The sequence below is a fragment of the Schistocerca gregaria genome, chromosome X (assembly GCF_023897955.1).
Source record: "Schistocerca gregaria isolate iqSchGreg1 chromosome X, iqSchGreg1.2, whole genome shotgun sequence".
NCBI lineage: Eukaryota > Metazoa > Arthropoda > Insecta > Orthoptera > Acrididae > Schistocerca > Schistocerca gregaria.
Genome location: NC_064931.1, coordinates 837,452,126 through 837,473,984, shown reverse-complemented (window position 1 = coordinate 837,473,984; position 21,859 = coordinate 837,452,126). Strand labels below are relative to the sequence as shown.

The following is a 21,859-nucleotide window of genomic DNA, read 5'->3' as shown; positions in this document are numbered from 1 at the left end:
AATCTCATACAGACAATACATGAAGTTCTGGGTACTGTAAAAGAAAAGCCACCTTCGAGCTAATTAGCTCCCTAATAGTAATAAAAATGGGTCTGAGCGCTATGGGATTTGACATCTGTGGTCATCAGTCCCCTAGAACTTAGAACTACTTAAACCTAACTAACCTAAGGACATCACACAGATCCATGCCCGATGCAGGATTCGAACCTGCGACCGTAGCGGTCACGCAGTTCCCGACTGAAGCGCCTAAAATCGCACGGCCACATCGGCCGGCTAATAGTAATCCAACCAGCAGATTTTTACATATAAATAGTAACTGCTGGTCTCCATGGGGTTGCGCACTCTGCCGGCTGCTCTTACTTCAACAACATGTACATTAGGGCAACCAAGCAACAAGTACACTAACTGCAACGCAAATCGTTCAACGAAACGAAGGCACCAAAATCACTAATATCTTCGACGGAGAGCGTTGTTCGAAATGGTCTCCAGGGATGGATCTCTCCGAGGAAACAGGCACCAAAGCAATTCTACGAACAGCACCCGGAGTTGACATCAAGCAGGTCCACCACAAACTCGCGACCGGCCTACGAGGTCGACCCGCCGTGCTGTTGCTGGCCGAGTAAGCGCGCGTTTTCCTCTTTCGTCCACGCAAGAACGACCTTGCGCCTCGTAGCGAGTCCGACACCAACTGCCCTGAGCGCAAAAACTGCGAGATCACAACAGGGGCAAAGATTCTAGTACATCCAGGTAATCGATATTGCCGTGCCAAAGGCCTGGTGTGCCATAAAAGGCGCACCATGGCTTAGGCGGACAAATGCGATATTGCATTGTCTATGTTATTCAGAATTACGGTGCAGTTTTCCTTCTCACATGAATGTCTGTCTGAGGAACTTTGCATCGTAATTCTGAGCCACACAGGCACTAAAATATCCCATTCCTCATTTGTCTCTGCTCCGCCTATGAACTTCCTATAGCGTGTCACTTGCCCGTAAAGCCACCGGGCGGCATTCAGTTTCGCGGTGCGGAATTTTCACGATATTATCATAGTATCTTATACCTTCTCTTTAACTATTCAGAATGAAAGGTTGTTGCGTATGTCTAATGCAAATTTTTCGTTTGTCTGTCTACTGGGAATTTTGGCTCTTTGTAAGCCCTTCTAAGACTTGTCGAGCCCAACAGCTCATAAAATAACAAACAAGGAAATGCAGAACACCATGAGAATATCACCTTCAGTGATATCTTAATGTGTAAAGAATGAAAGAGAAAATGAACAGGCGTCATGGAAACTGAGGTCATTACCGGCGGAAAACCGTAGTTTTAGCGGAGTACAATTAGAGCTGAAATTGACCCTGATTTTATTGCAGATATAGTCGTGGACTGATTAAATGAAGGCGCTCAGCCGAGGATCTGAGTGTGGTTTTTCCAGAATAAAGGTCAAGTATCTTAACCATTGTTGGCATTAGGAAAATGAATATCGCGGAATAGATTAATTGAGTGGTTTTTTGACAGAAGGAACTAAGTGACATTTAGTTAATTTTGAGAAATAAAGGATCCAAGTTATGAGTTCACAGCAAGTTATTTACTCAAAAATATTTATGAATATACATGTGGTCAGGTGCATATTACGTGTGAAAATTTTTTACAAGTATTTTGAGCCTTGCAGCACATTATTGGAGTGGCAATCATTAAAACAAAAGCATTTCTCGTTGCGACGGGATCTTCTCATGAAATTTCAGTCACCAGTTTTCTCCTCCGATTGCGAAAACATTCTCTTGGCACCCACCTACACAGGGAGAAATTATCATCACGATAAAATAAGCGAAATCAGGGCTCGCACAGAAAAATTTAAGTGCTCGTTCTTCCCGCATGCCGTTCGAGAGTGGAACAGTAGAGAGAAAGCTTGAAAGTGGTTCATTGAACTCCCTGCCAGGCACTTTATTGTGAATGGCAGAGTAATCTCGTAGATGTAGATGTACGCGAATACTGACTCATTTGATTGCTATTGATATCTATATAAAATATAATGTTAAAAATACTCGAAGGAAACATCGCCAACATGATCTCATATATTTAAACAGAAAAAATCACACCAACAAGATACCTGTCACAGCAGTCGATTCAGGGCGAAAATTTGTCCCGTGGGCCTGGTAATACGCAGCTACGACAGTCTAAATATGCTGCTTTTAAACATTCGCTCGCACCTATTGTTACTCATTCCGCCCCATCGCAGCCACCTAAAGTGCGAGTCAGAAATACTGCAAAAGGTAATGTTTAAGAGGTTCGGTTCATAATGTCAGTGAACGAACAAGTGATAATACTTTGTTCATTACGTCAAAGTACGCGGTTTCTTGTCTACAGCTCGTGCCATAACTCTCACTGTTTTGAACACTCTTACGTTGTGACTCATAAGTGCTGTGTAAATTTGTGAAATGAAAGAGTGTGTAATTCAAAAAGTTTCGTAGCGCTATTTAATTATTTGCACCACTTTTTTGGCTTATGTTCTCCGGAGTGAAAAGCAGACAGTTAAAGGGAACTATACTAGCAACAGTTCCGCCATTCTCCAACTGATTGGTATGATAAAATTTTAAATCCGATATCATTAACTTAATTTCGTAATGATTCTCCAGGCGTATTACACAGGAATGTAAAAAGGCAGAATATAGCTCTGTGGTCAGCAACACCTATATAAGACCAAAAGAATCCGATACTGCTGCTACAATGGCAGGTTATCAAGATTTATGTGAGTTTGAACTTAACGTTGTAGGGCACAAGTGATGGGGCACAGCATCTACACGGTAGCGATGAAGTGGGGATTTTCCCGTACGACCATTTCACGACGGTACCGTGAATATCAGTAATCCAGTAAATCATAAAATCTCCGACATCGCTGCTGCCGGAAAAAGATCGTCCAAGAACGGGACCACCGACCACTATAAAGAATCATTGTACGTGACAGAAGCTAAACCCTTTCACAAATTGCTGCAGATTTCAATGCTGGGCCATCAACAAGCGTCAGAATGCAAACCATTCAACGAAACATCATCGATATGGGTTTTCGGAACCGAACGATCACCCGTGTACCCTTGATCACTGCACGACACAAAGCTTTACGCGTCGCCTGGGCCCGTCAACACTGACATCAGTTGATGACTGGAAACATGTTGCCTGGTCGGACGAGTCTCGTTTCAAATTATATGTAGTGGATGGACGTGTACGGGCATGGAGGCAACCTCATAAATCCATGGACCCTGCATGTCAGCAAGGGACTGTTCAAGCTGGTGGAGGATCTGTAACGGTGTGGGGTGTGTGCAGTTGGAGTGATATGAGACCCCTGATACGTCTAGATAAGACTCCGACAGTTAGCACGTCCTGTCCGACCACCTAAATCCATTCATGTCCATTGCGCATAGCGACGGGCAATTCCTGCACGACTATGTGACACGCCACACATCCAGAATTGCTGCAGAGTAGCTCCATGAACACTCTTCTGAGTTTGCTAATCACCAAACTTCCCAGACATGAGCATTATTGAGCAAATCTGGGGTTATACAGACCTTTTACATATGCATTCGCAAACGTATGTAATGAGAGTAGGATGAATTGTACAGTAAGTAATTTAATAACCTCAGATATCATTGTTACAGAGCATGTTGAAAATGGTGACCATTTACAGTTACATATGCTGAAAAACTAATGGATGTGAAGAATACTTCACGTTGAATTTCATTCGAACTGGCAGAAGTACAAACTCTTGTAGTAAGATCTTTGATGTATTCCGAGTGGTTGGAATTGCTTAGTAACTTGTTTCATTTCATGCCACGATTAAAAGCCGGAGGCGTTAGATCTGGCGAAGATGCATGTCGTTTTGTATTGCCAGACCAAACTACCCAACGATCTCCAGTCTGTTTTTGAAAACCTCTGTTAACCCTCCGTGCCGAATGTGCGAGATATCCAACTTGTTGGTACCATAGGATTCGTCGTATGTTCATTGGGATATGTTCTAGTAATAGTACTCCCGTTAAGAAAGCATAATACGTTGCACTATTTATGTTCCCATCAGTAAAACTGGGACCAATAATTCTATTGTTTAGAAGACCGCACCACACGTTGACTGCCCAAGGTTTTTGTTTGTCCACGTCTTTCAGCCAATGCGGGTTTCCGGAGGACGAGTAGCCCATCTTGCAAGAATAAAGTGCCCATGGTTTGTAAACGTTGCTTCATCTGTGAATAACATCTTTGCCAAGAACATGCCATCTGTTTGCAGTGTCCAGTACCCCTGTGCAGAGTAGTGTACCATAATTCGAACCTCAAATGTACTATTCGCAGAACACTTCGTTGACTAACTGCGCCCTCGCTTTGGGGCTTTCACTAACATGTGAATTGTTTGCCACAGCTACTAAGATGTCAGTTCCATGTCGTTCGTCGGTTACTCATTTGAGTCGTCTACGGTTTTATTATTGGCGTTTACTGTTTCCTCAAATATTTATATTATGTTTGTAAAGGTTGATGATGAACATGTTTCATCAGAAGCATATTTATCATCAGAAAATGCCACTGGTCCTTTCATATTTTGGTGACATTCGCTGTAAATACGACGGCTTGCTAAAAAGTAATCCCTCCGAAGTTTTTTAAGCTCTTAAATATTTTTAAGTGAAAGAAACTGCATTTACATTCTACATCCTTATTCGTCATATCTAAATGTTTATTTCTCAACATAATCACTTAAACGACGAAAACGTTTCTGCGTACGAGAGACCAGTTGGTTGATACAGTCAGTACTATAGAATGTTTGACTTTGTTGACGGAACCACAACGTCACCTCTACTTGCACCGCTTTATCACTATCAAAGAGAAGTCCTTGAAGGTGTTCCTTAAGTTTTGGAAATTGATGCTTCACATAATCGTCCACTCTTGGCTCTTTCACACACGGTGAGGATAGCACCACCGTTTCATTCATTACGAGCACGAAAAATCTAACGTCGCACATTACTGACGTCGATACAACCTTCAACATATAGCTTTCATTCTTCAATGGCTTTCATTTGAAGGAAATTTTTCTGTGGCAGGAAACTCGACTACACAACTCTGTTACTCACGTACCGACATTGTATTGTTACACATCCTATATTACACGCGTCATTTCAGAGACGTCTAGCGCAGAGGGTTGCAGCTTGCATCATGTAAGTGTGAAAGTCGACGGAGTGATATGTATGGTACGTAAGATTTTAATATTGACACCAGAACAAAGTATTTGGAGACGTTAATTTTCAGCAGGCTCTAGTATAAACCATATCAAATATCTCAGTAATTGCGTAGAGCGTTGTGAAAATCTGATAACGTTATGGAGACGTCATGATGCACCCGCTACGACAACAAAACATGGACTAATGGTCTTCCTGCTGCAGATAAACATGCGAATCCTGCAGTGAGGGGAATATCGTTTATATTCGGTGTAATCTGTACACTAAAGTAACCACTTAATGTACCAGTCCTTTGTCACTAATACTCTATGAACATCGGACCCTTGTTCATAATCAAATTTAACAAAACATAATGTATTTTACGCGACTTAAAACGTATTACAAGAAGGTAAACAATAGAATGTGCAAATCCATTTAAATTGATAAAGCTGACTGTCTTATTCCTTCTACCAGTCCATCTACGAAAACATGATTGGTGTACTGAGTGTTTTACTATCCTCGTTACAACACATCCCGACGAAACCAATATCGCAACAAACTAATTTCGGACCACTCTATCGAATGGTCACGCAAAATAACGTTTTAAAAATGATCTTCTTAGTAATGGGAAGCTTTCCGTCAGTGAGAGTCCCAGTGGTCCATAAACCTTTCTGTTCCACTGAAGAATTTCTGAGCGTTTAACAATATAATGTGTGTGTGTGTGTGTGTGTGTGTGTGTGTGTTGTGTGTGTGTGTGTGTGTGTGTGTGTGTGTGTGTGTGTGTGTCATGAGAGAGAGGCAGTAGGTGAGTAACACATAAAGATTAATTGCACGTCGAAAATCACCGTACGTAAAAAAAGCGGCTTAAGGTTATATTGTAAATGGCCATTGTGTTACCAGGTATCAAAATAACTGTACAACTGAGTCGCCATTGTGATCAATGAAAAATGTAAATAATCACACACTAAACTGGAAAATACCGGGAAGGTAGCACTGAAAAATGCAGCCGATTTCCTTCCCTATTCTTGCTACGCGCGAGCTTCTAATCCGTTTGTAACGACATCGTCATGGCCATACGTCTAACCATAATGTTGCCTTTTTTTGTTTACGGCATGGAGTTTGTTAGAATCTAGACCTGTACCCAAAGTAAAAGTTTCATTAAATTCAGGGTTATGTGAAGCACATGAAGGAATTGGAGATAAACTACAATAGAATTCGAAATCAGATGGAAGCAAATTTTTTCTACAGAGTCTTGTAGCGTCTCTTTCTTCCTCTGTGACTTTTGTTTCTCTCTTTCCTTTTTAATGGTCATTTTTTCGTTCCAGATTTTGTTTTGCGGTATGTGGTTCAATAATGTTAATAAGTATTTCACAAACAGAGCAGCAGCAATTTGTCGTTCGCAGAACTGAACATGCGAATTAGAGAAGTGAATCTACTGTGAGGCCGAAGGAACGTACACAAGCTTGGCCTTAGTTTGGGGTTTGCATTGGGGACGTTAGGTTAGGCACCGTGGCCGCAACTGCACCGCAGCTCAGGCGGCGCTGCCTCCGACGTTGATAAAATCTTTGTGCGCGGCGTGCCAACTACTTGCCACGTGATACTGACAACGGCTGCACATTTCGCTAATAATATTTCCGCGACGAAACCTTTTCCACGTTTCTCGAGTTCTCATTTTAACACGGCGTCAAGCCATTAGGTTCTACTATTTTGTTCTTTCCCACGACACTTGGGTGACTGTCGTTCTCTTCCACCTGCAATTAACGCTACATCTGCTATTAACGAACGTATGGTCTCAGGTCTCTTTATGAATGAACATTCTAGCCCATAACCATTTCGTCCTCTGCGCAGTGTAGAGTACGTCAAAAGAGTCCATTTGCAGCTGTGAAGTTCTGATGCAGGTAAAATAACGTTACTCTTGTCTTGTCAGACAAAATTCTGACTGTATATAAGTTTCTGAAAGAATACTTGCTGGTCGTTCTGCTTCGTACTGTGAGATAATGTCAGTGAAAACATATGAGTAACTTTACGTACACGGTTACAGCGATACATTTCGTCTATCGTGATAGTTGGAAATCATTGTCAGCCGGGTATTCGACCCCTGACAGTTGATTATAGCAAGCAGTTGCCTTAACGAGTCATGATATCTGAGCATGCTTCCCGTGGAGCGTCACATATGTCATTTCTCTGTTTCTCTCCAGTTTCCACGGGGTGTGTAGGAACAGCATCGCTGGAAAAATGGATTTTAACTTCCTTGACTTTGACACCCATGTAAATACTTTTAAGGTCGACGTAGAACTTAACCGCACGTTGGAGAGAACAAAAAAGAAAACAACAACAATTATGCCCCAAGATGAAGTATTGAGATGGGACGAAATTCGATAGATGCTTGTGATGTACATATACAAACAAATGACTACAATCTCAGAAAATGGCTAGTTCCAGACTCTAGTTCCTAGATCCGCTCGGCCACTCCGGCCGGCAATCTCAGAAAAGTCGGATGGTTCATTCAAGAGAAAGAGCTTCAGATATTGAGCAAGTCAGTGAATATTGGTCCACCTCTAGCCACTATGGAAGCAGTTATTCGGCTTGGCTTAAATTGGTAAAGTTTTTGTACGTCATCCTGAGGGATATCGGGCCAAATTTTGTCGGATTGGAGCGTTATATCATCGTAATGCTCCAAATTTTGTCAACTGGGGAATGATTCGGGGACCTTGCAGGTCAAGGTAGGGTTTGGCAGGCACAAAGACCAGGAGCAGAAGCTCTCGTCATGTGTGGGCGGTAAATATGTAACTGAAATGTAAGCCCGCGATGGGTTGCCACAAAAGGCGCCAGAACGTGGCGTAGAATATCTACGGCGTATCGCTGTGCTGTAAGGGTGCCACGGATAACAACTGAAGTGGTCCAGCTATGAAATGAAATGACATCCCACGCAATCTCTCTTTGCTGTCCGGCCTATGGCGGGCGACAGTCACGCTGATAATCCACCGCTCTCCTGGTGGTCTCCAGACACGTCCTCGCTGGTCATCGGGGTTCAGTTCAAAGCTGGTCTTACCACTGAAGACAATGCGACTCCAGTCAGTGAGATTCCAGGCCTAATGTGTCCGACACCGCTGCAAACGAGATTGTTGATGAAGAAAGGTCAACGGTAGTCGGCGCAAGGGGTGCCGTGAACTCAGCCCCCTATCTATGAGCTGCCTGTTAATGGTCCTTACGGTTGCTGAAGCACCGGTTGCACGTCGGTGCGACCATAATGACCGTCCACCCCAGCTCTTCAGACTTAAACCGAATCTAGAATTGTGGGACCACCACGATCGGGCAGTTCGCGCTATGGATCCTCAGCCGAGAAGACTAGCGCAGCTGGTCATGTAACTGGAGTCGGCATGGCTCCACATCAATGTCGGTACCTTCCAGACTCTCACTGACCCTCTTTGCACAGTTGGTCATATAAATTAGACTGGGAAATGTATGTGGTAACATCGGTGTTGCTCTTTGCCACGCACAGTTGACAGAGGATCATTAACTGAGTATTTTACGATAAAGACCCAATGTAAATAAATCTTTCAGGAGGTACGAGGTCTAGACTGAACAAGTTATATAAGCTATCTGTGTTTCATAAAAAACTACTGCTTGCTGGCCAGACGTCGGTGGCGTGACCATTGCTACCAATATGCAGTCGTCTATGGTGTATCAGCGTTCAACGTTTAGCGTTGTTTATAATTCATGACAAGCTGTCAAAGATGTGACGCAATCACATTTTGGAACTTTTAGAAATGTGTCTATTGTGTGGCACAGTATGACGTAAGGACCAAAAAAATTGAAGGAGTCTTTCGCAAAAAGCGTCAGCGTAATCAGAAGAAATTCATCACAGTGCGTAGGAATTTACTAGAATCTGGCTCGTTTTACCCACAGAGATTCGAAGAAGGCTTCCGAGAAAGATACATTTGCTTTGAACATTTTTGAGGAATGATGATGATTTGAGTAGGGGAAGTTTAATTGTTAGGCAACCGTCAACCTGCCAATCAAACGCATTCGTCGAAGAACACGTTGTGCAGAGTATGAGAGAATTCAGTTCTGTCAGTGGCTTCTCCACAGCAGTACCGCCGTGCCCAATTTCCTACAGGTTTTATTCTTTGGGGACGAGTCTGCTTTAACACGTGAAGAAATTTTGAAAGGCTTAAATTACCTTGTCAGGATTAATGAAAATCCATTCACTATACTCTTTCAGCTTGTAGCTTGAAATTGCACTAACATATCTAAAAGGACTTTAACGTCGCGATTAACGGCATAGTCACAGAAAGGTTTTCCATAAATCCAGGAAATATTTATTTTACGATATTGTACTTATCGTACTTATCCTCCGATACCGAGCAGCAACTTTCCATTAAAATGTACTCGACTGTATGGGAATTACATAATGCGTGTACGAGTACAGGTTGTGACGCATGGACGACGAAATATGGAACATTGGGTCTGGCAGTAAGTAGTGCACGAATAGCGAAAGTAGTTAAGGCGACCGCCCATGTAAAGCGGGAAATCCAAGATTAGTCTCACTCGGATACATATTTTCACTGTCGTCATTCCCTTACGCAGCTGATGGTTGTTCGTATTCCTAACTGTGATTATATTTCAAATATTTATTTCATTATATATCCTGTCATGGAGCACTAACAGTTATTTATGTGACTGATCAACAAATGGTTCAAATTCCTCTGAGCACTGTGGGACTTAACTGCTGAGGTCATCAGTCCCCTAGAACTTAGAACTACTTAAACCTAACTAACCAAAGGACATCACACACAGCCATGCCCGAGGCAGGATTCGAACCTGCGACCGTAGCAGTCGCTCGGTTCCGGACTGAGCGCGTAGAACCGCTAGACCACCGCGGCCGGCAAATTGTGGCGCCTAGAACCGCACGGCCACGACTGATCAACATTTTCTGTCCGTGAGTGGGTTTATAATAAAACAAATGCACCTCAGCTTATTGTTACAAGTTGTTAATGCCAATGAAGAGCACAAGGAGTTGCGCCTCCCAGTATTTATCAAACGAAAGATAGCAATCTCAAGCAGTGAGCTACCAGTACAGCTTCGTGTGGCGGCCTGGTGCTTGGCTTTAACTTGTCACGCTTTTCAACGAATTTATTCCCCAATGAAATGAAGAATCCGATTTTTATACAAAACAAATATTTCCCAGGATTTGCGACATGGTCGCCGAGGAGCACAGTGATCCAGGAATTAATAACACTCAGTTTTTGTTTGTAGTTACTGATTTCAAAATTAACACACGCTATTATTTTTGTTCTGTAATGAGCTTCCTCTTAAAATAACATAAACAGGGAACACAGACAAGAACATTATCGTCTATATGGTACACCGGATTACAAAACAAGACATAATCAGAAATCACTACTCTATTCAACTGCCACACTGTCATATCTCAGTACAGGTTAGAGGGCTTACGCATAAACATATGTGAGTCTCACTCAGATAGCGGCCTAATCAGTAATTTCTGATTTACTGCAGTCTCAAAGAGATCTTAGCCTCTTCAGCTTCTGAACGATTTGTGGCTGCGTGAAGGTTGCGCGTCTCATCGCACATCCCCGTAGGGTGCGTTGGCGGAATGAATCACAACATATTAAGCGATCGACTTTCTTGTCAAAATGAAATACAAAAATTGCAGTTATGTGGTATTGGACAGATCTTACGGACCATGTGATCTGAGATCTGCATTTCTAGAATATTCAATAACTGTCGATGCTAAAGTGTATCGGATTTGGTTTCAAAAAGGAGACTCGCGCTACCAGTAACCACCGAAGGCTGCCGCATCGTCTACTATTAGGTAAAACGTCTCTGTCGCTAGTCTGCCATCAATTTCGTCACTGAAAATGGGAAGAAAAGAAAGAACATTTAGTCTTAATGTTCCGTCGTCGAAGAGGTCTTTAGAGATGGAACACGCGCTCTCATGGGGAAGAGTATGAAACAAAATGTAGGCAAACTACTGAAAACCACAATCAATATGGCCATGCCTTCAAGGGAAAAAAGGAAAAAACGCACGGCACACTCAGCGAATATGTGTTATCAAACAAAGAAAGCATGATTAATGTTCATTAACCTTGGGCTATCTGAGCCGACGTCTTAACGCCATCTGCGCCTAGACAAGTAACTATGCCCCATGAACTCGGTAAGAATGTTCCGATGACGTAGTACCAATATTTACCACATGATTAAAAGTACTGAGCAGTTCTTGGATATCTCATCTGGTCAGTTAATATGTCTATTCAGTACATATCTCCCAGTTTCCTTGTCGATACTGGAGGCAGCGTAACGCCAAATGTTGTACGCCATGTCACGCAACTACCACAAACATCCCATTGCAACATTCCTTAACGCATATGAGCTGTAAACGCAAGAATAAAAAAGCTATGTTGCTATAATTTCAATGCTTGCCTTGTTAAGCGTCATACTGTAATTCCCTTTCCTCCCAAACTAAATTATGTGATCAGTCTACGGATATCGAAACATAATTAAAATGTACGTTACAATCAAAATAATTTAATTCGATATCAAAAGAATTTCTATTGTCAACAATTCACTTTAGGCAAAAATTCGTAAAGCTGCATGGAATGCTTGTTGTATGGACTATCAAAGTACTAGTGTCACTCGTATTAGGATTTCCATAATGTGTGGCTTTTGAGGTCCTCTGCAAAAGGTCCGATATATGAGGTGGACGGTGGGTGTTTGCGAACAGTACCGTGAAACTTATCAGAGTAGTGATCGTGTCAAAACTGGCTTTCGCACTTACACGACGAGGTAGAGTGTGAGTTACTCAGTTAGGGGCGTGGAAAGTACTGTGAATGTCGTTCCGCTATTCAGCGAAAGCGTTTCAGATCTCTTTGGAAGCATCAAGTTTCCAAATTTTTTGACAATGACTCGCAGTAAAAGTGTATCTTAATCACATGTCTCAAGGAAGTTTAAATATATTTCTGTGGCTTGTAATTCAGAAACAAGAACATAAGATGACTTGCACCAATACTTATTGCGTCTCAACGCTTCTAAGCATGTCAATTACTGCTCACAAGAATTAACGTGTTCTAACACAGTCTACGTTTTAGATATAGGCCTGTGTATGCGAGTCTGCATCAGCTACATTCAATCACTAAATTGAGTTAATTTTTCGGGTTTTTGGGGGTGTCTCCAATCGAGAATGCTGGAGATACAACATCTGCAATATTATGCATAGACAAGCCTGAAGCCTTGTCGTTCGAACACTGACGAACCATCGGGTACGCCAATAATGATCAGAAAGTCTTTTGAAAATACCTTCTCCAGAATGACAGTTAACAACTTGAATTAGTAAAGCTGGACATAGCACAATGCTGACGATGTGTCCTGGGTCGTTACTGGCTCTCCTCCTCTTCTCAGGCTGTGATTTACACAATCCACAGCTCGTTCTTTCAGTTATTTTTAGCTTGTTTTGCCCCATCAAGTTACACTTCGTTGCCGAATTAAAAGAGAGTAGTATAATACCGCAAGACAGCAGTACAGTGAAAGTGTAATGACATGCTATAAACAGCAGAAAAAAACGCTGAAAAAGTGATACATCTCTGTAAAGTGTGGATTATCAAATACTTGAAAATGGTCTGCACATATTTCCAATTTACATTGAGATGAAAATAAGTTTTTATATGTGAAGTGATGGTAGGTTGTCCTAATGTTCTTAGTAAAGCAAATTTGGTAGCTCCTTGTCTGTGAAAACTATACAATGATACCAAGATTTAGTATTTAAAGCAGTTAGTGATTGACTGTTCTGTGAATGTGTCTTATTGCTATTATCATTGTCATTTTAACTGCTTTTAATACATTTCTTCATGTCACAGACCAGAGATTATTTAAAATTTAATTTTCGGAAGTTCTGATGATTTTGTGGCTTGTGCTACGAACTTTTGTAATAAACACAAATTCAAACCGGATTTTTTAAAAAAGTAAAAAAAAAGTTCAAGAATAGTGCCATGAAATATCTCATTTTTGGATGGTATAAACTTCTTACTTTTTAGCTACGATTGCATAACTCATATACGTGAGAATAGTTATTCGTTAAATATCCCAATTTATCAACAATTCGTGTTGGTTGGAATGACACTGCTTGCAGTAAATGTGAGTGTGACTCCTAAACGGAGTACGGGAAGGGAGCTAGGCGGATGGATAGAGACGGACAGAGAGAGAACGAGAACGTGAATTAGCGGCTGAGTGAATATGTATGCACGTGTACGTGTGCATACGAGCGTGAGTGTGTCGCACGAAAATCGCAGTCGGTCGGCTCAAAAGCAGATCGATAGGCGACCGGTAAATGTTATAATTTTGCGGCGCGGGGGGACCCCTTTATTACAGCGCCAGCGCGTTAATATGTGGCACCCGGTTTTGCCGAGGGGCTCGACATACGAAACGCCGCGGCTCTGTAAATTGTTAAAAGCATCCCGAGTTTCGCCAGTAATTATAGCGGAACGGAAACTAAGCCTCGTGTTCGCTCAAAGCGGCCAAAAAGCATTAGGCGCACGTGCTACTGTGGTGCGCTTCATGCAAATCGGGAGGCAGAGGCAACAGATCGGTCACCAACGTCCCTCGAGCGCAACGACTCAAGTTCTAGTTCGTCGTGAATAGCTCTTACACTTTGTCGTGAACGTCCAGCTATAAAGGAATCGCCATAGATAAATGAAGTTTAATTCGTGTTCGGCTTATAGGAATGAGAAGAAACAGCAAAAGAATAGAAAAATATTTCGTACCTATATGTAGCTTTGGTCAGAGCTGCCACGTGCTCAGATTACATATACGTTTACGAGGGGTCTTCAGTAAGTACAGAAGCACATTTTCTAAGAGAGCAGGTTAGTTTCATTCAAGACTCCAATACACCATACAATTATTCACACTTTTATCAATAAAACCTAGTTTTTCAACATAATCCCCATTAAACGCGACGGCTTTACGCTACGTTACTGGGAAGGCCTGTATTAAATATAAAAAAAAAAAAAATTTCAAATGTCTGTGAAATCGTACTAAAGTCATCACACCCTAAGTTTACACACTACTTAACTGAAATTTTCCTAAGGACAAGCACACACACCCAGGCCCGAAGGAGGACTCGAACCTCAACCAGGACCAGCCGCACAGTCCATGACTGCAGCGCCCAAGACCGCTCGGCTAATCCCGCGCGGCGGCCTGTATTCCTACGTGGTACCACTTTACTGGTCGACGTCAGAGCTAACGTCGTGCTTCATCAATAACCTCCCCGTCATCCACGTCCTCCTCCCCTTAGACTGCATTCGTATTTTTGGCCAAACCGATTGAAGTTGGAGGGTACGAGATCCTGGCTATAGGTACATGAGGAAGAACAGTTCGTTGAAGTTTCGTGAGCTCCTGCTGGATGTGCAGACTTACGTGAAAGCCTTGCGTTGCAAGGAGAAAGAGAAGTTATTTAGCATCTCCTCGCTCATTCCGCACGTTCCAACATTGCAGGAGTCACAACTATGTGCTGCCGGCTGACACGTGGGAGATCAGACAGATTTGTGCATACGCCTCGACCAACCACTTACCGTAGTTTTGTTCACTACTAAGTCTCCATAAACATTCTGTAAGCGACTATGAATACCTGCTATACTCTGGTTTCCGCTAAAAGATAGTCATTGACAGCTCTCTGCATGGAACGCAATTCCGCTACAGAAGGCTACGAATAGCGCGCCACCCATTAGAACTTTATGTGGCTTAGGGGGCCGAAGTGGGAATATTTCACTTTGTCCCACAACCAATTCTTCATTTTTCCAATCGAAACTGACCGAGAAAAAAATGTGTTACATTACTTACCTAATGCCCCTCGTACATTATACTTCGCAAGCCACCTTACAGTGCGTGACGTAGGATACTTCTAGTATCACTATCTGTTTGCTCCTATCTTGTTCCATTCGTGAATGGTGCGTGAGAAGAATGATTGTTGCTAAATATCTTCGAATTAGCTCTACTATCTATGATCTTAACGTCGTGGTCATTTCGCGAGACGTTTGCGGAAGGATGTGACACGCTCGCTGATTCTTCCCGGAATGTACTCTGTCAGAATTTCAGTAGTAAACATCTTAGTGATGCACAACGTCTCCCTTGGAGCGTCTGACACGTAAGAGATTCTGGAGCATCTCTGAAAGGCTCTCACGCAGGCTAAACTATTCCGTGGCGACGCGCTTCTTCGTTGGATCTTGTCTATCTCTTCTATTCATTCAAATTGGTAAGGGACCCACATTGATGAGCAGTACTCAAGAACCGGTCGAATAAGTGTTTTGTGGATCACTTCTTCCACCGGATGAATTACAGTTCTTTATGATTCTTCAAATTAATCTCAGTCTTGCACTTCTTTTCTTCCAATTCGTTTTATGTGACCATTCCACTTTATGTCGGTCCAGAAGCTGGCTTCTGTTTCCAGTGATATTTCGCCCGTTAATGTATTTATATACAGTACGTTACATTCATTTACGTTGAACGTTATCTGCCAGTCCTTGCACCGGGCATCTCCGTAGGCCTTTCTATACTGGTGTTGCTACCTTTTTATAAATAACCTCATTATCTGAGGACAACGTCATGGGGCTTCCGACGTTGCCCACTTGACTAAATACGTATATTCTACAGAGTAACGGTCGTGTTATACTTATAAGTGGTACTCTAGCATCCGTCGTTTTTGTTCCGTTAAGAGGACAGGCTGAGTCCTCGGCAGTGACGACCTGCATCCAGGCACAAAAATGGCCCCATTTTGTGTATTCTGTTCACTAACCGGAACTATACTAAATGTATTCATTCCCGAAGTCAAGGAACACGACACTAACCGGGGTTCCGACATTTGCGTCGCCGTGTATCTCATGAACGAAGACAGAATGAGCTGAGTTTCGAAAATTATCTGTTTGTGGAATTTGAGCTGATTTTTAAAGGGAACATTTTCGATCTTTAAGAACGTCATCATATGTGAATATAAAAGATGTTCTATAATTCTATAACAGATTGACGTAGGCTATATTTGCGTATTATCATGTGTAACCTCCCAACCACCTTTCTAGGAACTGGGAACGACCTGCGCTTCCTTTCGGTCGCTAGATACCCTTCGTAGTTCCATCGACCTGCCGTAGACTACTACTACAAGAGGAGCAAGTTCTTTCAAAGGCATCGTCATAAATGAATGAAAATACGATCACTTATTGCCTACAGTCATATGAAGAAACTTTAAATCCATAGAAAGACATCGGAAGTTAAAGAAAGTAAAACTAGGAGAAAATTCCTAGGACTAAGAGTAAAATACATAACCCATCATTTGCTACTCTGCTCACTAAACAATTGACAACACAAGGATTCCACAATTACACTTTTGTTTCCGCGAACAGAACACTATTAAATCAACTGATACATTTACTCGTAGCTAGTGTGTAGTAAGGATAGCTACGGACTCATAACAGGACCCTGCGGCACCCTGTTGTTCACAGTAGGCAGTCATACTGAAATCTGTTAGCTGTTCGCGAGACGACAGACTACTGTTTCCTATGTTTTAGACTTGACACAAGTAAACATTGCAAGTGTTTTACACAGATATGAATAAATTCTATTTTACTATTAATGCCTTGTTTCAGAATTTAATCTACAAGCTCAACTACTAATTATTTGTACTCCGATATGTTACTACACTGTTAACCATTGCTTTCTTGAAAATCTTCAAAAAATTTCTTGGTAAAGATCCAGGCCTCTACTTGTATAGGAATAGTTATAGTTAAACGTCCGCTGTCTGTGCGAAAGTAGACGGATAACTATTTCCCGTACAGGTAGCGATGTTCGGAGCGCTCGGCAGGATGGCGGTCGGAGCTCTCGCGCTAGCGTGGCGCTGTTTGGCCAGGCCTGCTGCCGAGGGTAAACACTGGAGGGGAAAACAGAGAGTGGAATACATCCAACAAATAATTGTAAGTGCTACTCTGAGACGAACGGTTTGGCACAAGAGAGGAGTTCGTGTCGCAACGCATCAGACTTATCAGAAGAAGCACACTGATGCTTGGGTTTCAACGCTACGTCGCTGTTAAGTACAGGTGCCTAATAGCAAGTAATGGCGCTAACACCACTAACAATGCAAAAGTGCGGAGTACAGTGTGAACATCATTCCTGTAACGTTGGATACCAATGCGGTAGATAGTTTTCTGTTTACATTGGCTCAGGCAGCGGGAGTTTAATCACAACAATCCTGGCAAGTAGGGCCTGGATCCTTACTAAGGAAGTTATCGAATATGTTAGACAAGGCAATGATTAACAGAGTAGTAACTCATTGGAGTTCGGAAAAGATACACTCCTGGAAATGGAAAAAAGAACACATTGACACCGGTGTGTCAGACCCACCCTACTTGCTCCGGACACTGCGAGAGGGCTGTAAAAGCAATGATCACACGCACGGCACAGCGGACACACCAGGAACCGCGGTGTTGGCCGTCGAATGGCGCTAGCTGCGCAGCATTTGTACACCGCCGCCGTCAGTGTCAGCCAGTTTGCTGCCATCGCAGTCTTTAACACTGATAGCGTGCCGCGACAGCGTGGACGTGAACCGTATGTGCAGTTGACGGACTTTGAGCGAGGGCGTATAGTGGGCATGCGGGAGGCCGGGTGGACGTACCGCCGAATTGCTCAACACATGGGACGTGAGGTCTCCACAGTACATCGATGTTGTCGCCAGTGGTCGGCGGAAGGTGCACGTGCCCGTCGACCTGGGACCGGACCGCAGCGACGCAGGGATGCACGCCAAGACCGTAGGATCCTACGCAGTGCCGTAGGGGACCGCACCGCCACTTCCCAGCAAATTAGGGACACTGTTGCTCCTGGGGTATCGGCGAGGACCATTCGCAAGCGTCTCCATGAAGCTGGGCTACGGTCCCGCACACCGTTAGGCCGTCTTCCGCTCACGCCCCGACATCGTGCAGCCCGCCTCCAGTGGTGTCGCGACAGGCGCGAATGGAGGGACGAATGGAGACGTGTCGTCTTCAGCGATGAGAGTCGCTTCTGCCTTGGTGCGAATGATGGTCGAATGCGTGTTTGGCGCCGTGCAGGTGAGCGCCACAATCAGGACTGCATACGACAGAGGCACACAGGGCCAACACCCGGCATCATGGTGTGGGGAGCGATCTCCTACACTGGCCGTACACCTCTGGTGATCGTCGAGAGGACACTGAATAGTGCACGGTACATCCAAACCGTCATCGAACCCATCGTTCTACCATTCTTACACCGGCAAGGGAACTTGCTGTTCCAACAGGACAATGCACGTCCGATTGTATCCCGTGCCACCCAACGTGCTCTAGAAGGTGTAAGTCAACTACCCTGGCCAGCAAGATCTCTGGATCTGTCCCCCATTGAGCATGTTTGGGACTGGATGAAGCGTCGTCTCACGCGGTCTGCACGTCCAGCACGAACGCTGGTCCAACTGAGGCGCCAGGTGGAAATGGCATGGCAAGCCATTCCACAGGACTACATCCAGCATCTCTACGATCGTCTCCATGGGAGAATAGCAGCCTGCATTGCTGCGAAAGGTGGATATACACTGTACTAGTGCCGACATTGTGCATGCTCTGTTGCCTGTGTCTATGTGCCTGTGGTTCTGTCAGTGTGATCATGTGATGTATCTGACCCCAGGAATGTGTCAATAAAGTTTCCCCTTCCTGGGACAATGAATTCACGGTGTTCTTATTTCAATTTTCAGGAGTGTATATTAGGAGAAAAAGGCAATTTATTTGTATTTGTGTAAAGCCTTTGCATTCCTTATTCGTTTCGGGTTTACAAAATAGGAAACAGTAGATTGTAGTCTTGTGAACAGGGAACACATCTGGATGTGACTGGCTGCTGTGAAGATGAAGATGTCACAGGTCTCTGTTATGGTTCAAATGGCTCTGAGCACTATGGGACTCAACTGCTGTGGTCATTAGTCCCCTAGAACTTAGAACTACTTAAACCTAACTAACCTAAGGACATCACACACATCCATGCCCGAGGCAGGATTCGAACCTGCGACCGTAGCAGTCGCACGGTTCCGGACTGCGCGCCTAGAACAGCGAGACCACCGCGGCCGGCGTCTCTGTTATGAGTCCGTACCTTTCCTTAGTACACATTAATTACCTACCACTAAACATGTCAGCTGATTTAAAAATGTTGTATTCTCAAAAACGAAAGTGTTATTGTGTAATCCGTGCATTTTAATGTAGATGATGTAGTGAACAGGATAGGTGATAACATCACCTCGGAACTTACAGAATACATATTCAAGCTTAAATGCTTCAGAAAACGATGATTACAGTTTCTGACATGGTACGCTTGTAGCTGCAAAATTTTAGTCACATGTTGTTCAAATGATCAGTCAAGTCGAAGATTTATAAACGTTAGAAAAGAAGATAGATAAACACCATACTCAGGAAAAAGATTTGTATTTGCATAACGCTTCGTTAACCATTGCATAGTAAGGTGTTTACTTTGTACTGGAAGTTGCGAGCCCGGATGCTATATAAAACTCGCTTACTATTAATCACAACGCGTATAGAAAATGCCTTGCCTAATGTGAGAAAGCAGTCTTCCGCAAATCAACTGCCTGTTTAGTGGCGTATCAAGAGGGCTGTAGGTGTTGTTTCGAAACCATGTACACGCCTCTGAATATTGATAGAGATCTATAAGCGATGTATCTCAACCTAAATCTCGTCTTCATAACTAAATGACTCAACAGACTAACACAACAGCAGATATGCGTGTTACTATTCGTGGTTAATGCTACACCATAAAGGAAGCAAGTGAGACTTACAGTACCCTCAAACTAGAAAATGACAATCGTTACAATTAAAATTTGCTCGATATCAACTTGGGTACATACAGTATATAAAGTATACATAGAAAAATTTTGATCATTACGCTACACACTCTACCAACCGTAACTCTTACCCGAAACATAAATGTTTCTTCGGTGTCATAGTACACACTTTTATATACTTAAGGAGTGTGTGCTCTCATGAACGGTTAGGTATTCTTAAATGTCATTCGATATACCATGTTACATTATTTCATTTTTATTAATGCTTACTTTATTCAGTCTGAACAGATTACGACCTTCACGTCTTCTGTTACATCAGGCCACGCACTAGGCCAGTAAGTATAACAAAACTATTGTTTAGCAAGCTTTTTATGCCTCAAAAATGTATTTGTGTAAGATACTGCTATGAGGATGTTTATTGTTGGCAACATAAACAATAATAATTACTGATAATGACGAACTACTGAATTATAATAACATTACTTAGTTTAGCGCTTCCGACAACATGTTCAACATCATCAGACGCACGAATGTAAATCCCGAGAAGAAACTGAAACGATGGTGCAAAAACTGTGAAGAAAGGCCAGATTACTCTTATAGAAGACTCTGTGCAGAATTAGAGGGGAAAGGATACAGAGGGAAGAGGTTCAATATAGTGAGCTGTCGACTAGAGTGTGGAATAGGTAAATATTGCTATAGCTGGGGCACGAACTGTGTTTCATATTGCAAAGGAGGCTAATCTATCTGAACTTTTTACGAAAATCGTCCCGAAATAGGGTTCCTGATACAAAAAATTATTTTGTGAAGACGGCTGCGCCATGTAGTGGACTAGAGAAAATTTTGCTTTTCAGGGAACGTGTAGTTTTCCACGCAATTCAAACAGAAGAGTAGTGTAGAAGACAAGTAAGCCCCTACGATTATTTACTCATAGCCACGATAACTGATTGTAGACAGACTGTTGTGGTTGGCAGGAGAGCCAACACCGTGTTACTAGAGGAGGCCGAAAGGCACGCGTTTTAGCTCACGCAGGCTGGCCTGAGGTCTGGAACAGGACAAGGAAATTAGAATTTAGAAAAAACGGACGTAGCTGGTGGAATGCTTAACTTTAATCCATTAAGGATGAACGTCGATCTTGAGGGTACATAGTTTACAATATCAATAGTAATTGATAATGGCGCCTTGCTAGGTCGTAGCAAATGACGTAGCTGAAGGCTATGCTAAACTATCTTCTCGGCAAATGAGTACGTAAGTAGGCAGTGAACCATAGCTAGCAAAGTCGGCTGTACAACTGGGGCGAGTGTTAGGAAGTCTCTCTAAACCTGCCGTGTGGCGGCGCTCGGTCTGCAATCACTGATAGTGGCGACACGCGGGTCCGACGTATACTATCGGACCGCGGCCGATTTAAAGGCTACCACCTAGCAAGTGTGGTGTCTGGCAATGACACCACACAGGCGAGACACGAACGCCACAAGCGTATCGCACACAAGCGTTGATTGCCAGTTCCATCTGCAAGGAAGCAAGATTAGACTTTAACGTCGCGTCGACAGCGCGGTTATTAGAGACGGAGCACAAGCTCCCTTTACGAAGGGTTGTGAAGGAAATCGACCGTGCCCTTATCAATCAGCATTTGACTGCAGTGATTTATGGAAATCACGGAACATCTAAATCTTGACGGGGCGGGTCGCCCTGCCGAATGAGATTCCAGAATGCTGAGTACTGAGTTACCTCGTGCGGTAGTTCCATCCTGTTTAATCTTCCAAACAAAATTCCATAAAGGACAGCTTCACCATAAATAAGAATTCGAGTATCAGAGGCTGTTCGAGTTTCTTATTATAAT

General features: G+C 43.1%; 1 protein-coding gene across 1 annotated transcript in view; it reads left to right on the top strand.

Moving 5' to 3' along the window:
* The window catches only part of LOC126298455 (uncharacterized), a 1,052,314-nt gene that overhangs the window by 23,611 nt on the left and 1,006,844 nt on the right, over window positions 1-21,859 (top strand). The gene's annotated exons all lie outside the window — the stretch shown is intronic.